Below are 12,636 nucleotides of genomic sequence, written 5' to 3'. Positions count from 1 at the left end.
TCCCATTGATATCGTCAGGTAGGAATTACATGCAGAGATATTATCAATGGCGGACAGATCTTCTAACTTGTTTGATCAACTAAAGACTGAAAATCGTATTAAGAGAAGATTTGTTCGACGTTATCTTTGCTTCTATTGCCAGATTTAGAGTTCACAGCAAGACCCCCTCATAGGTGATGTAGAGGACACACTATAACAAATACTCAAACACATTTATCTTAACAGAAACCATACCTTTTATACCAATGCAATACAAACTGGTTATGGGTTAAACATGACCAGGTTGGTCCTTGGTTTATCAGATGGGGCTATCTGGGCAGGGGCAGGTCACACATTATTGATATTTAGTATTTAAAGGAGAAGCAACCCCAAGAGTTAAAAAAAAACCCTATCCTACATAGACTCCCCCTCCCTCCCCCCCCAGCCTAAGTGTTACCCCAGGCAAATGCTTCTAACTTTTTACTCACCCCTCGGTACAGATTCAGGCATTGGAGTTCATGGGCAACATCTTCAGATGCTTCGCTAATCTTCGGAATGAGACCAGCGATTCTGCCAATTTTAGCAAGTTTCGGCGCATGCGCAGTTGTAGCGAAACAGAAAACTGCTCCAGCTGCGCCGCTACGACGGTCTCATTCCGAAGATTACCGAAGAGAAGAAGATGGTGCCCGTGAACCCGCTGGACGGAATCTGCATGGAGGGGTAAGTAAAGTCTTAGGGCCATTTGCCCAGGGTAACACTTAGGCTGGGGGGAGGAGGGACAGGGGGTCTTTGTAGGTTAGGGGGTAGAGGTTTTTTAACTTTAGGGTTTGCTTCTCCTTTAAGGAATCAAAGGGAAGAGCTATAACCAGTTAATATGATCTAATTTCTCCACTATTTGCTTGTTAGGAGTTATGGTTATTATATCCTTGGTCCTGTCCCTACTGACAGGAGGTCATAAAAACTTAAACGGTGTCCAGCTAGGCCACGCCCCCTTGCATTCCTCAGGGGGGTGGAGTGTCCAGTTACCTGATGCCCATGAAATCACCTATAGATAGTCAGCTCTTCTGGTTGAGCTTTGGATTTACTTAGGAGGACCCATTTCCATGGGGGTTATTCCATTTGTTTCCCCTTGCCTCCAGGACCCAGAAATTCTATATTTGAAGCTAAGTATAGGTTTTCCATGTTTTTTTCCTTTTATTTTATAAATTGTTTGTAATTTTGATTGTATGACTTTTTGTAAAGTTCGCTTTTTATACCTTTTATAATAATAAATAGAAAATGTAATACGTTTGTCTTTAATGCTCTAAACGACTCTAGCCTGAAAGTGTATACCTTTGAGCATTAGCCCTCTGCATGCTGAATGGAAATGCTAGTTTGTTTGTATGCAAGTTAACCCTTTAGTGGCTGTGTTTGTTGTATAACAAATGAAGGTATATCTCAAGTCCTGAGATTGGTGGCTGCAAGTTCTTTGTATGAATTTTGTGGGTGTTGGTTGGTGTTTGGAGTGCTGTTCTGCTAGTCTAACCTGTGTGCAAGGTGTGTTAGTGACCCCTGATATCCACACCTAGGGGCCCATTCACTAAGCTCGAGTGAAGGATTCGAATGAAAAATACTTCGAATTGCGAAGTATTTTTTGGGTACTTCGACCTTCGACTACGACCTTCGACTTCGATTCGAACGTTTCGAACGAAAAATCGTTCGACTATTCGACCATTCGATAGTCGAAGTACTTTCCCTTTAAAAAAAACTTCGACCCCCTACTTCGGCAGATAAAACCTACCGAAGTCAATGTTAGCCTATGGGGAAGGTCCCCATAGGTTTGCTAACCTTTTTTTGATCGAAGGATTTTCCTTCGATCGTTGGATTAAAATCCTTCGAATCGTTCGATTCGAAGGATTTAATCGTTCGATCGAACGAAAAATCCTTCGATCGATCGAACGAACGTTTAGCGCTAAATCCGTCGACTTCGATATTCGAAGTCGAAGGATTTCAATTCGAGGGTCGAATTTCGAAGTATTTTTTACTTCGAAATTCGACCCTTAGTGAATCTGCCCCCTAATGTCACGTGCAGCTGGAAGTACCGTAATTCGTGACAAACAGCTTTTTAAATATATTTCATAACTGAAGGCGAGAGGTAAGGTTAACAGATTTTTTTTTTTTATAGCATCCACAAATAGAACTCTTAGTTGTTAGGTTTCATTTCTATTCTACAGAGGCAAACTGGAAGGTTATCCAGTATTGCAGTGTCTGTCTTGGTACCCTGATCAGAGGTGGTGGTGGAGGGCACTCAAGTCTAAGAAAAGGTTAAAAAAATATATTTATCAATGATTATTATGGGTGCTAAGATCAAATATTTACAGTTACAGCAAAAACACATATATTGATCCTGCACACCAAAAAATCAACAAACAATGCAATTAAAAAAGCTTTAATCAAGACTTAGACATAAATCACATTACATTCAATAAATTACATAATAATTTGTGCATACATAGCACCAATACAGCAAAATAAGCCTCAAAGGTTGTGTCAAAGGCGTTTAGCCGGAATGTTGGGATAATTGCATTACCACCGGCTTGTTTGTTCATTTTTTGGTGTGCAGGATTCATATATGTTTATTTCTGTCTTGATACCCTGCCTTTTGTTCTTGATTTGTTTAGGACACACAAGCACACAGAGTTCTCATCAGAGGTTATGGCACCCAGTCATTGTACAGACAGCCTGACACTTCTCATTGACATAAATAGGGATGGAAATATAACGATTAATCAAAGCAGTTAAAGTTGTATTTAGTCAGAATGCGTTCGCTTCTTTGATTAAGCAGACACATTTACAGGGGTATTAACATACTTCCCAACTGTCCCGTTTTTAGAGGCCAGAAAAGCAACAATGTTTCTACCTTAATTCACTTTTGGCAGAGCTCAGAACAGCCACAGCTGCTTATAAGATACTTTTGTAACAATTTCTAGATAAGCAAATAAGTAATTGTAACAATATAAGATAACCGTTCACTTGGCAAAAGTTAGACTCACCGCTTAAAGGCCAATTCACCTTCATTAGCAAAACTGTAATAAATGAAAAAAAAAACACAGAAATGTGTTCAAACTTTCATAACCTGCCAAATTTTGTAAAATTAACATGGTAATTAGGGGCGTGGCCACAAAATGGGCGTGGTCAAAAACTTGCCGCACTACGTGCACCAAATTTTTTGTACCTCTTTCTATTTCCAAAATGTTGGGAGGTATGGTATTAGTGCTCAGTACTCCTTATTCCCTGACGCATTGCGTATGCGACAATTCAGAAAATGATTTTCTTTGCTGATGTAGAAGGGTCAGTCATGAATTAACAAGTAGTAGCTGTTGTTACCGTATTATATCAGGTAATGATGAGTCAGAGGGGAGAATAAAAACAATGCTATATCGGCTAGGTATGACACAGCAATGTGGCTGCTTAAAGTGAACTGTCAGTTTTAGGAAAAGTAATACAACAGCAGCCTTTGCTAAGGAACCTATTGCAGACACAAATCAAAGCAGACTCAAGGACGAAATGTCAGGAGCCAAAGCTAAACACTGTCATCGAAAGAAGTTTATATATGTATTAAATGTTAAGTACTGCATATCACAGTGCACTTGAGAAGCATTCACTTTCACATTTTGTCATTAATATTTGAAAAAGGCCGTCAGCCCTTGTGAGAGAGACAGGTTGGCTCCAAAAAGCTACACCGTGTAGAACAAGGATGTCAATGTCATAGTCCTTCAGCTGTTAAGTGCAATTCCAAGCAGCCTTCTGTGGGCTTCACTGTTACTGGCAGGTGGAGGGCTAGCCACTTGGCTGCTCTGCTTTAAAGTCGATTCAGCTAAATTGTCATTCAATAAGTTCCAACTCTATTTCCTAAGCTCATAAGCAAAAATTCCATGTTTAAAAGACAATGCGAAAGGATATTACTTTTTAAAACCAGCCATGGGCTCTAGTTTTCATTGTCATTGAGACAAAGGGGCCTTTGTGGTACAGTATTTCAGTTTACATGCAGGAAATTAAGACTTTTACTCTCTTTAACATGTTCACTCACATCATTTATATTTGCTTTAGTAAATGTAAAGCTTTAGTTGAGGTACAAGGGGATAGATTGTCTCAGTGCTGGGTTTAGTTGGTTCTAGGGATGCACCGAATCCGCTATTTTGGCCGAACCGAATCTGAACACTAATTTGCATATGCAAATTAGGGGCGGGAAGGGGAATTTATTACTTCCTTGTTTTCTGACATAAAGTCACATGATTTCCCTCCCTAATTTGCATATGCTGTAAATAAAAGTCCAGAGTAAATGTATATGTATTCCCTAGGGCAGGGATCCCCAACCTTTTGAACCCGTGAGCAACATTCAGAAGTAAAAGGAGTTGGGGAGCAACACTAGCATGAAAAATGTTCTTGGGGTGCCAAATAAGTGCTGTGATTGGCCATTTGGTAGCCCCTATGTGGATTGTCAATCTACATTGAGGCTCTATTTGGCAGTGCACCTGGTTTTTATACAATTAAAACTTGCCTCCAAGCCTGAAATTCAAAAATAAGCTCCTGCTTTGAGGCCACTGGGAGCAACATCCAAGGGGTTGGAGAGCAACATGTTGCTCACGAGCTACTGGTTGGGGATCACTGCCCTAGGGAATATATATAAGGAGATCAGCGCCTGTGGCAACAGAAATTAGAAACAAGCATAGCGTAATACGTTCAATTAAAGGAAATATCACCCTGTGTGTGTGAAAAAATTTTTTTTTTTTTAACATTTTTATAAATGTGCTCCCCTTTTTCCTTGGGCAGCTATTAATTTGCAAAAGAAAGACAAATCCAGGTGAATATAAGGAGAAGAGATGTTCTTCCTATACAGCAAAGGTGCAATCCGATAGTAAAGTGCCTCCACACTCTGTGTAAATTGCCTACTTACAAACCACTGCTGTGGCGTTATGCATATCAAGAGAAAATCCTTTCTGGTCCCTCCTCCAGATTACCGCTCCTGCCAGACTCCGGATTAGAAATAGGAACCGAGGATAGTGTGATACCGTTTTTATTAAAATATAATTAAAATCAAGTAAAAATACACTCACATTTACCCTCTTTGGGTAATACGCATTCAGTCCCAAAAAGTTTGTGCGTGGTCCCACGGGGCAGTCCTGCCGGTTTTTTCAGACTCCCTTGTGGTGCCTCTCCTGGGTCCAAAGCGTACCCCAAACGTACCTAACGCGTTTCGCTGTGGTTGTAGTCAGCTTCCTCAGAGGATGATATTCCTTTTAATTGAACGTATTGCGCTATGCTTGTTTCTAATTTCTGTTGCCACAGGCGCTGATCTCCTTATATATATTCCCTAGGGAATACATATACATTTACTCTATCACTAAACCTGATCCCTATGTTTGTCTTTGGGAGAGAGAAAAATAAGACAGAGGTTCACACTGCAGATCTATGGCACTTAAAGGGTTACCATTTTCATGAATCAACTTTATTTTTGTCCAGTTCAGCATTATAAAGTTTATTATTACTATTTTTTTTGGAGCTGGTATTGAGAAGCTGAATTGCCCATTATTTAATAGGAAACCCGGTAAGCCAAGGCACAGGAAAGGAGTTGCCATCATATCAGCACTATAACAAGGGCTTGACTTTATCCTGTAATTTTGTTTGAGAACATTACACATTAGACTATTAGTTTTACTTTCTCCGTTTTTTTTTTGTATGTGTCTGACATCCTCCAAGTATGAAACAATAATGACTGAAAGTGCATAAGGTTCTCACAGCTCAAAGAAAAGCATTCTTAATTAAATTGTTATGCTGCATATTGCCATAGTTCCACCGAGAGGCTTGCTGTCTTGTTTGTTTAGAATTGAAAGCATCTTGGTTGGGGCAACATGCGAGAACACGATTGCCAATGACATGAAATTGCTGTTGGACTGAAGCACTTTGTGAAGTTTACTCTTTGTCGGTGTGATGTGTTCCAAAACAAAACAAGCTAATATTAAATTAATAACTTCTGTACGTTCACTATTTTTAACAGTGTTGGGAAATAAATAGATCATGTCACTTGTGACAATATTCGCAGTTTGGTTTCATTTTTAAAAAAACAAATGTTTTAAACAATATCTACCTGGAAAGGTAGTGACACCAACAGGAAGCGCAGGTATTAAAGGGGTGGTTTTCCTTTAGGTTAACTTTTAGTATGCTATAGAATGGCCAGTTCTAAACAATTTTTCTAATGGTTGTCATTATTTCTTTTTTTACTGTTTTTTTAATAATTTGCCTTCTACTTCTGACTCTTCAACTTTCAAATAGTGGTCACAGGCAACTTCTAATAAAAACGAATGCTTGTAAAGCTGGCCATACATGAAGAGATCCGCTCATCTGGCGACATCGCCAAACGAGCGTAACTTTCACCGATATGGCCACTAACGGCAGGGTTATATTGGGGTAATCCAAACATTTGGCCCTAGGGCCGAACGATTGGATTATAATGAAGAGCAATGGACTCTGATGGGTCGGCGGAAAAAACGAAACCTTCCTCAATATCGTGCCCAGATATCAATCGGGAAGACCTGTCGGAAGTCCCCATACACGGGCAGATAAATAACCGAATTGGTCTAATGTTGGGAACCCTGGTCTAAAGGACCAATATCGGCAGCCTTATCTGCCCATGTATGGCCACCTTTAGGCTACAAATGTATTGTTATTGCTACTTTTTATTACTCATCTTTCTATTAAGGTCCTCTCCTATTCATATTCCAGTCTCTCATTAAAATCAGTGTACGGTTGCTAGGATAATTTGACAGTTTGATAAAGAGCCAGGATGTGGCTTAAAACGTAACTGTATCTTTTGGTCGTATCCAAGCAAAAATAAAGGCTTTTTATTCATAAAAACGGTGCTGTCCATTATCGAAATTTTGCTGTACCAGGTGGATTGTGGCCACTATTGGAACATGCACTGTGCTGAACGTGTGTGCTGACTCAAATACTTTTCTACTAGGATAATTTGGACCCTAGAAACCAGATTGCTGAAATTGTAAACTGGAGAGCTGCTGAATAAAAAGCTAAATAACTCTAAATAATGGCTGATGCAATTCATCCAATGAGATTATTGACTAGCAAAAGAAGGGGCGTGTGCACTAGCGAGTGCTGTCTGTGCCTCCCTGCAGTAACACTATGTAAGCTTACTAAGCAGCGTGAGTAGGAGGCCCCCTGGCTGGCAAACAGAAAAGCCTCTACTGTATGCCTTTTCAGGTAGGTATATTAAAAATGCTCAAGTTTCTTTTTAATTAAACCAAAATAAAAACATTGTTCAACTGACAAAATCTGTTTATTTTCCAAAACTGCTAAAAAAGGTGAACATTGCCTTTAAAGCAGAACAGCAACCAATTATTTGAGCGTTAACTGCTTCTCCCAACAATGTTTCCAGCCACCTAAGACTTAGATGAAGGACTAAGGTTTCTTTGCCTTAATAATGAACCCCCCCCCCCCATAAACTGTTCATCCTCTGTGGAAAGCACAACCGGAATATTTGATATGCTGCAAATACAGGGAGATGTGTTATAATTAGTGGATATAACTCCATGTAAGTTTCCATGTAATCTCCAGCAGCAAAAATTGTCAGTAAAATGGGCAGTATTGAAGAGCTCAGACACAATTAACATGAAGTCAGTTTGTGAGATTTCTGTTTTCTTGGAGCAGAAACATTTAGGAGCAGAAATAGTTAATACTTCATAGGCTATAGAGCAGGGGTCCCCAACCATTTTTATTCATGAGCCGCATTAAAAAATAAGAGTTGAGGAGCAACACAGGTATGCAAAACGTTCCTGGGGAAGAACTAACTAATACTCATGTAGCTGAATGAAAGAAAATCCTGCCAACAATAGTCCAACATCTACTACAAAGCCTTTCCAGAGGAATAAATGATGGTATAGTCTCAAAGGGAGGGCCAACATTACATCCATACCACTGGTTTTGAAATTAGATTGTTATATGTATATATTGCATGCAGAAGGAGTTGAGTGTTTTCATTACTTCAGAAGTAATTATCCTCCTACCCCACTTACCTTGTTCAGTTTTCATGTAATCTAATTGCCAGTTTTCCTATCCACACTTAGTAACCATTTACCATCCTGCAATGTATATGCAGATCAGCGCCTACCCTACGGCAACAGAGAAAGAAACAGAAAAAAATAGCGCAATATGTTTCAATATCACACCAACACCCAGTGTCCAGTTTTATTTTTTTTTATTTTTTGAGGTGTATTTCCCCTTTAAATTTCCACTGTTATTGGTGACATGCAAAGTTTACCATCCTGCCCTTGACGGCCTTGGTGGCATTAATACCAGGCTCTGGAGCTCTATGGAGCAAATGAGAAGAAAATACAAATAGAACAAACCATGATATCAGAATTTTAAGATATTAAAAAGATTTGGCTATTTTCACATGGTCTCAGCAAATGAGTTTTCCTATCCACACTTAGAGGCACATTTACTTAGCTCGAGTGAAGGATTAGAATAAAAAATACTTCAAATTTCAAAGTATTTTTTTGGCTACTTCAACCATCGAATTAGCTACTTCGACCTTCGACTACGAATCGAACAATTTGAACTAAAAATCGTTCGACCATTCGATAGTCGAAGTACTGTCTCTTTAACAAAAACTTTGACCACCTACTTCGCCACCTAAAACCTACCGAAAATCAATGTTAGCCTATGGGGAAGGTCCCCATAGGCTTTCTAGCCAATTTGGGATTGAAGGAAAATCGTTCCATAAATGGATTAAAATCCTTCGAATTGTTCGATCGAACGAATTGCGCTAAATCCTTCGACTTCGATATTCGAAGTCGAAGGATTTAACTTTGAGGGTTGAATATCGAGGGTTAATTAACCCTCGATATTTGACCAATAGTAAATGTGCCCCATAGTCACCATTTACCATCCTGCCCTTGACTTTGGTGGCATTAATACCAGGCTCTGGAGCTCTATGGAGCAAATGAGAAGAAAATACAAATAGACCAAACCATGATATCAAAATTTTAACATATTAAAAAGATTTGGCTATTTTCACATGGTCTCAGCAAATGAATAGGAATTGAGTATTGGCAGATGCAAAACCTTTTGTATCCCAGATTTGTTGTGTATGATGAATAGGTCCCCAATGTTTTCATGCATCTTTATTTTGGGAGTTGCTTTGAATGTGCACATATCTGTACAAGCAATATTAATGATGGGTTACCTTCAGAGACTTTGTAGTATTTGGCAGTTTGAGACAGTTAGTACTGTTGGACTGATAATGTTTTCAGTAAAATGGAGATGCAGTGCATTGAAAAAATGTTCCTAAATATAATTTTATATTATAAACAAAACAAATATAATAAAATATATATATCTGTTATATTTGTTATTGTTTGTTATATTTTTATTATATAACAAATATAAAATGAAATAAAATTCAGTACATCTTTGCTTTCTCCTCCTCTTCTGACTTGTGTAACGACAAGTAACTGACTTGTTTTACACAACAAAATCCAAATCTTTCTAAAGGGTTGTGGCAGGGGAATTCCAGACAGAATTGTTTACTACTAGTCAGTTCTGCAAACATTCTCATCAGAGAGAGAGAAATATACAAGCAATGTAATTGTTTGCACTTTCCCAGCAATAGCTCTCACAATCTATTTAATGGCTAATGACTTAGGGGCCGATTCATGAAGCTCGAGTGAAGGATTCGAATGAAAAAAATTCGAATTTCGAAGTATTTTTTTGGTACTTCGACCATCGAATTGGTTAAATTCGTTCGAATTCGAACGAAATCGAACGAATCGAACGAAAAATCGTTCGACTATTCGACCATTCGATAGTCGAAGTACTTCCCCTTTAAAAAAAACTTCGACCCTTTACTTCGGCAGGTAAAACCTACCGAAGTCATTGTTAGCCTATGGGGAAGGTCCCCATAGGCTTGCCTGTGATTTTTTGATCGAAGGATTTTCCTTCGATCGTTGGATTAAAATCCTTCGAATCGTTCGGATTTAGCGCTAGCGCTAAATCCTTCGACTTCGATATTCGAAGTCGAAGGATTTCAATTCGAGGGTCGAATTTCGAAGTATTTTTAACTTCGAAATTCGACCCTTAATGAATCTGCCCCTTAATGTGTGAGTGATGATTATTACAGCCTTTTTGCATTTCAGAAACCCACGTTGCTTATAAGAGGAACATTATAGGAATATATTGCAGCAAGAACTTGAACCACTCCTCTACCCGTTATTGACTGGTCACTTGAGCTACATATGTTACACATTTTGGCATTGCCAGCTCATGCCTGATGTATCTACTATCCTTCATGGAAAACTGCACTAGCGTATTTACATTGTGGCTGGAGTATGGGCAGCAGCCAGCAGCCAAAGCAGCATTGCAGAATATGTCAAATACCGGAGCCTATTTTGATTCATAGTCCAGACCTGTTTGAGGCCAACCCATCCAGCTCAGGTTGGAGGCAAGTGACAGCCCCAGGCACATGTTTGGGTTTGTAGTGGGTGATAGTGACGTGCGGGCTGCCTGATACCCGCTGCTCGGAGGATCAGGCCGACTTCGCACTCTTCTTTGCGGGTGACGTCAAATGCCGGCTTCTGACTTCCGAGGTTCTTCTTTTATAGGCCCTGCTTCTGCTCACCACGCCCCTTTTATGTAATTATCTGTGGGGTGGCACTGGTCTATAAAAGCAATCCGGAAGTCGGATGCGTCTGGGCTAAGGGAGGACGGGTTAGGGTCAGGTGCGGGTCGGGGAAATTCCGACCCGCAATTCACTAGTGGGAGACACTTAAAGGAACAGTTCAGTGTAAAATAAAAACTGGATAAATAGACTGTGCAAAATAAAAATAGTTTCTAATATAGTTATATTGTTGTAATGTATAAAGGCTGGAGTGACTGGATGTCTAACATAACGGAACAAAACACAACTGCTTTTCATCTCTCTAACTCTGAGTTAGTCAGCGACTACGAGGGGGGCCACATGGGACAAAACTGTTCAGTGAGTTTGCAATTGATCCTTAGTATGCAGTTCGGATTCAAAGGCAAACCGTTATTATTAACATGTATTTATATAGCGCCAACATATTGCGTAGCACTGTATGACCCATGTGCGCCCCCCCCCCTTAAGTCACTGATTGGTTACTGCCTGGTAACCAATCAGTGGAAACCAAGAATGTGACAGCAGGAAGTTTTTTGTTTTTTTCTGTTCCTTTAAAGCAAAGACCTGCCCGTAATGGATTTCCACCAAACCCTCACCTCCAGTGATGTCACTATGCCAACCTAAACTCAAATGTTTGTCTTAGGGTTTAAATAGAAACTGCACCTAACTCATGAAAGAAATTCTAAGTAACATTCCTATATACATAAAAGAGAGCTGGATTTTGCTACATTGATTTAACAGTTCAGAAAAGCCTTGCAGAGAACACAGGGACAAATACTTCTTTCAATACTAAAAACATTTACAAATTTGTATAAATTATGGAAACAGGTCAAATTAAGTATATATAGAAAAGTTGCATAGAATTCTAATTTTATTTTATCGGGCAAATTAAATTTTTGTATTATTTGAGGGGAGTCCCCCTTAAAGCACTGAGCAACTGCACAATCATTTCATTGGTCTGCTGCACATGGCATTATCTGGGCCCGTTCTCACTTTGAACACAATAGTTTGGTTTGATCTTTTCTGTGCACATATCCCTGCACTCTGGCATAAGGATTCTGAAAGCCAATGGGGTAAATTTAAAATTCGCCAGCGACGGCTTCGCACCCATCGCTACGCGGCGAAAATTCCCTCAGACCATGCTAATTTACTAGTTGCGTCCAGGGCGAATATCCACTAGCGTTACTTCGGCAATGAAAGCGAAGATGCGCTAGCGTTCAATTATGCCTAGCACAACTTCGTTAGAGGTCATCGCTCAGGCTATTTTTGCATACGGCGGGAAATGATAAAGTTGAATGGACGTATATACATCACATTACACAAGTCCAGGGAACCTTAATAAAGAAAATAGAGTTGTTATAATGCCCTACACATGAGCCCAGTGTATAGTTAATGTTCCATATGTTAGGAAATGTATGGGGGAACGCGGTTACCCCAAAAAAAATTCAAGGACTTTTGCAGCATATCACTCTGAAAAAAGGAAAAGACGCCAGAGTTTTTTGGGACTTACAAACTTTTTCCAATAAAAATATGATGTAAGTAACAGAAGATTGAGGAAGTCCTATGCACTCCAATGCACTTTGCCTGGTCTGAGCTGGCGAAGGCAACTCTGGCAGAAGTGGTAACCTTCAGTAAAATCCGCATCTTAATGAATTTGCGGAGTAACATCCATTCGCCAGAGCGAAAATTCGCCTGGTGATAGAGTGAGAACGACCGCTAGTGTCTGTCTCTTTTGATAGCGAAGTTACACCTGCGCCCGTTAGTAAATCACAAAGTGCCTGAAAAAGGTAGCATTACTCACTTCGCCCCATAGTCTTTAATCTTTAAAATACAGTTGCTGTCACAGTCCTTGTCTGACTAGTAAGTTAGTCAGCTCTTCCATCTAATTGTCTCCTGGCCTAGCACTGTCTCTGTAGAATCCACTCAGACACACTATTGCGGTTCTACCTTGAGTGTTCAAAAATGATCCA

The 12,636-nt window shown here is 39.6% G+C and overlaps 1 protein-coding gene across 4 annotated transcripts in view; it reads left to right on the top strand.

Annotated features, from left to right (window-relative positions):
* Positions 1–12,636, top strand: part of mrtfb.L (myocardin related transcription factor B L homeolog) — a 193,104-nt gene that overhangs the window by 38,845 nt on the left and 141,623 nt on the right. The window lies entirely within an intron of this gene.

Source organism: Xenopus laevis, chromosome 9_10L (genome assembly GCF_017654675.1).
Source record: "Xenopus laevis strain J_2021 chromosome 9_10L, Xenopus_laevis_v10.1, whole genome shotgun sequence".
Classification (NCBI taxonomy): Eukaryota; Metazoa; Chordata; class Amphibia; order Anura; family Pipidae; genus Xenopus; species Xenopus laevis.
The sequence above is the reverse complement of the archived record's forward strand: the minus strand, read 5'-3'. Positions and strand labels throughout refer to the sequence as shown.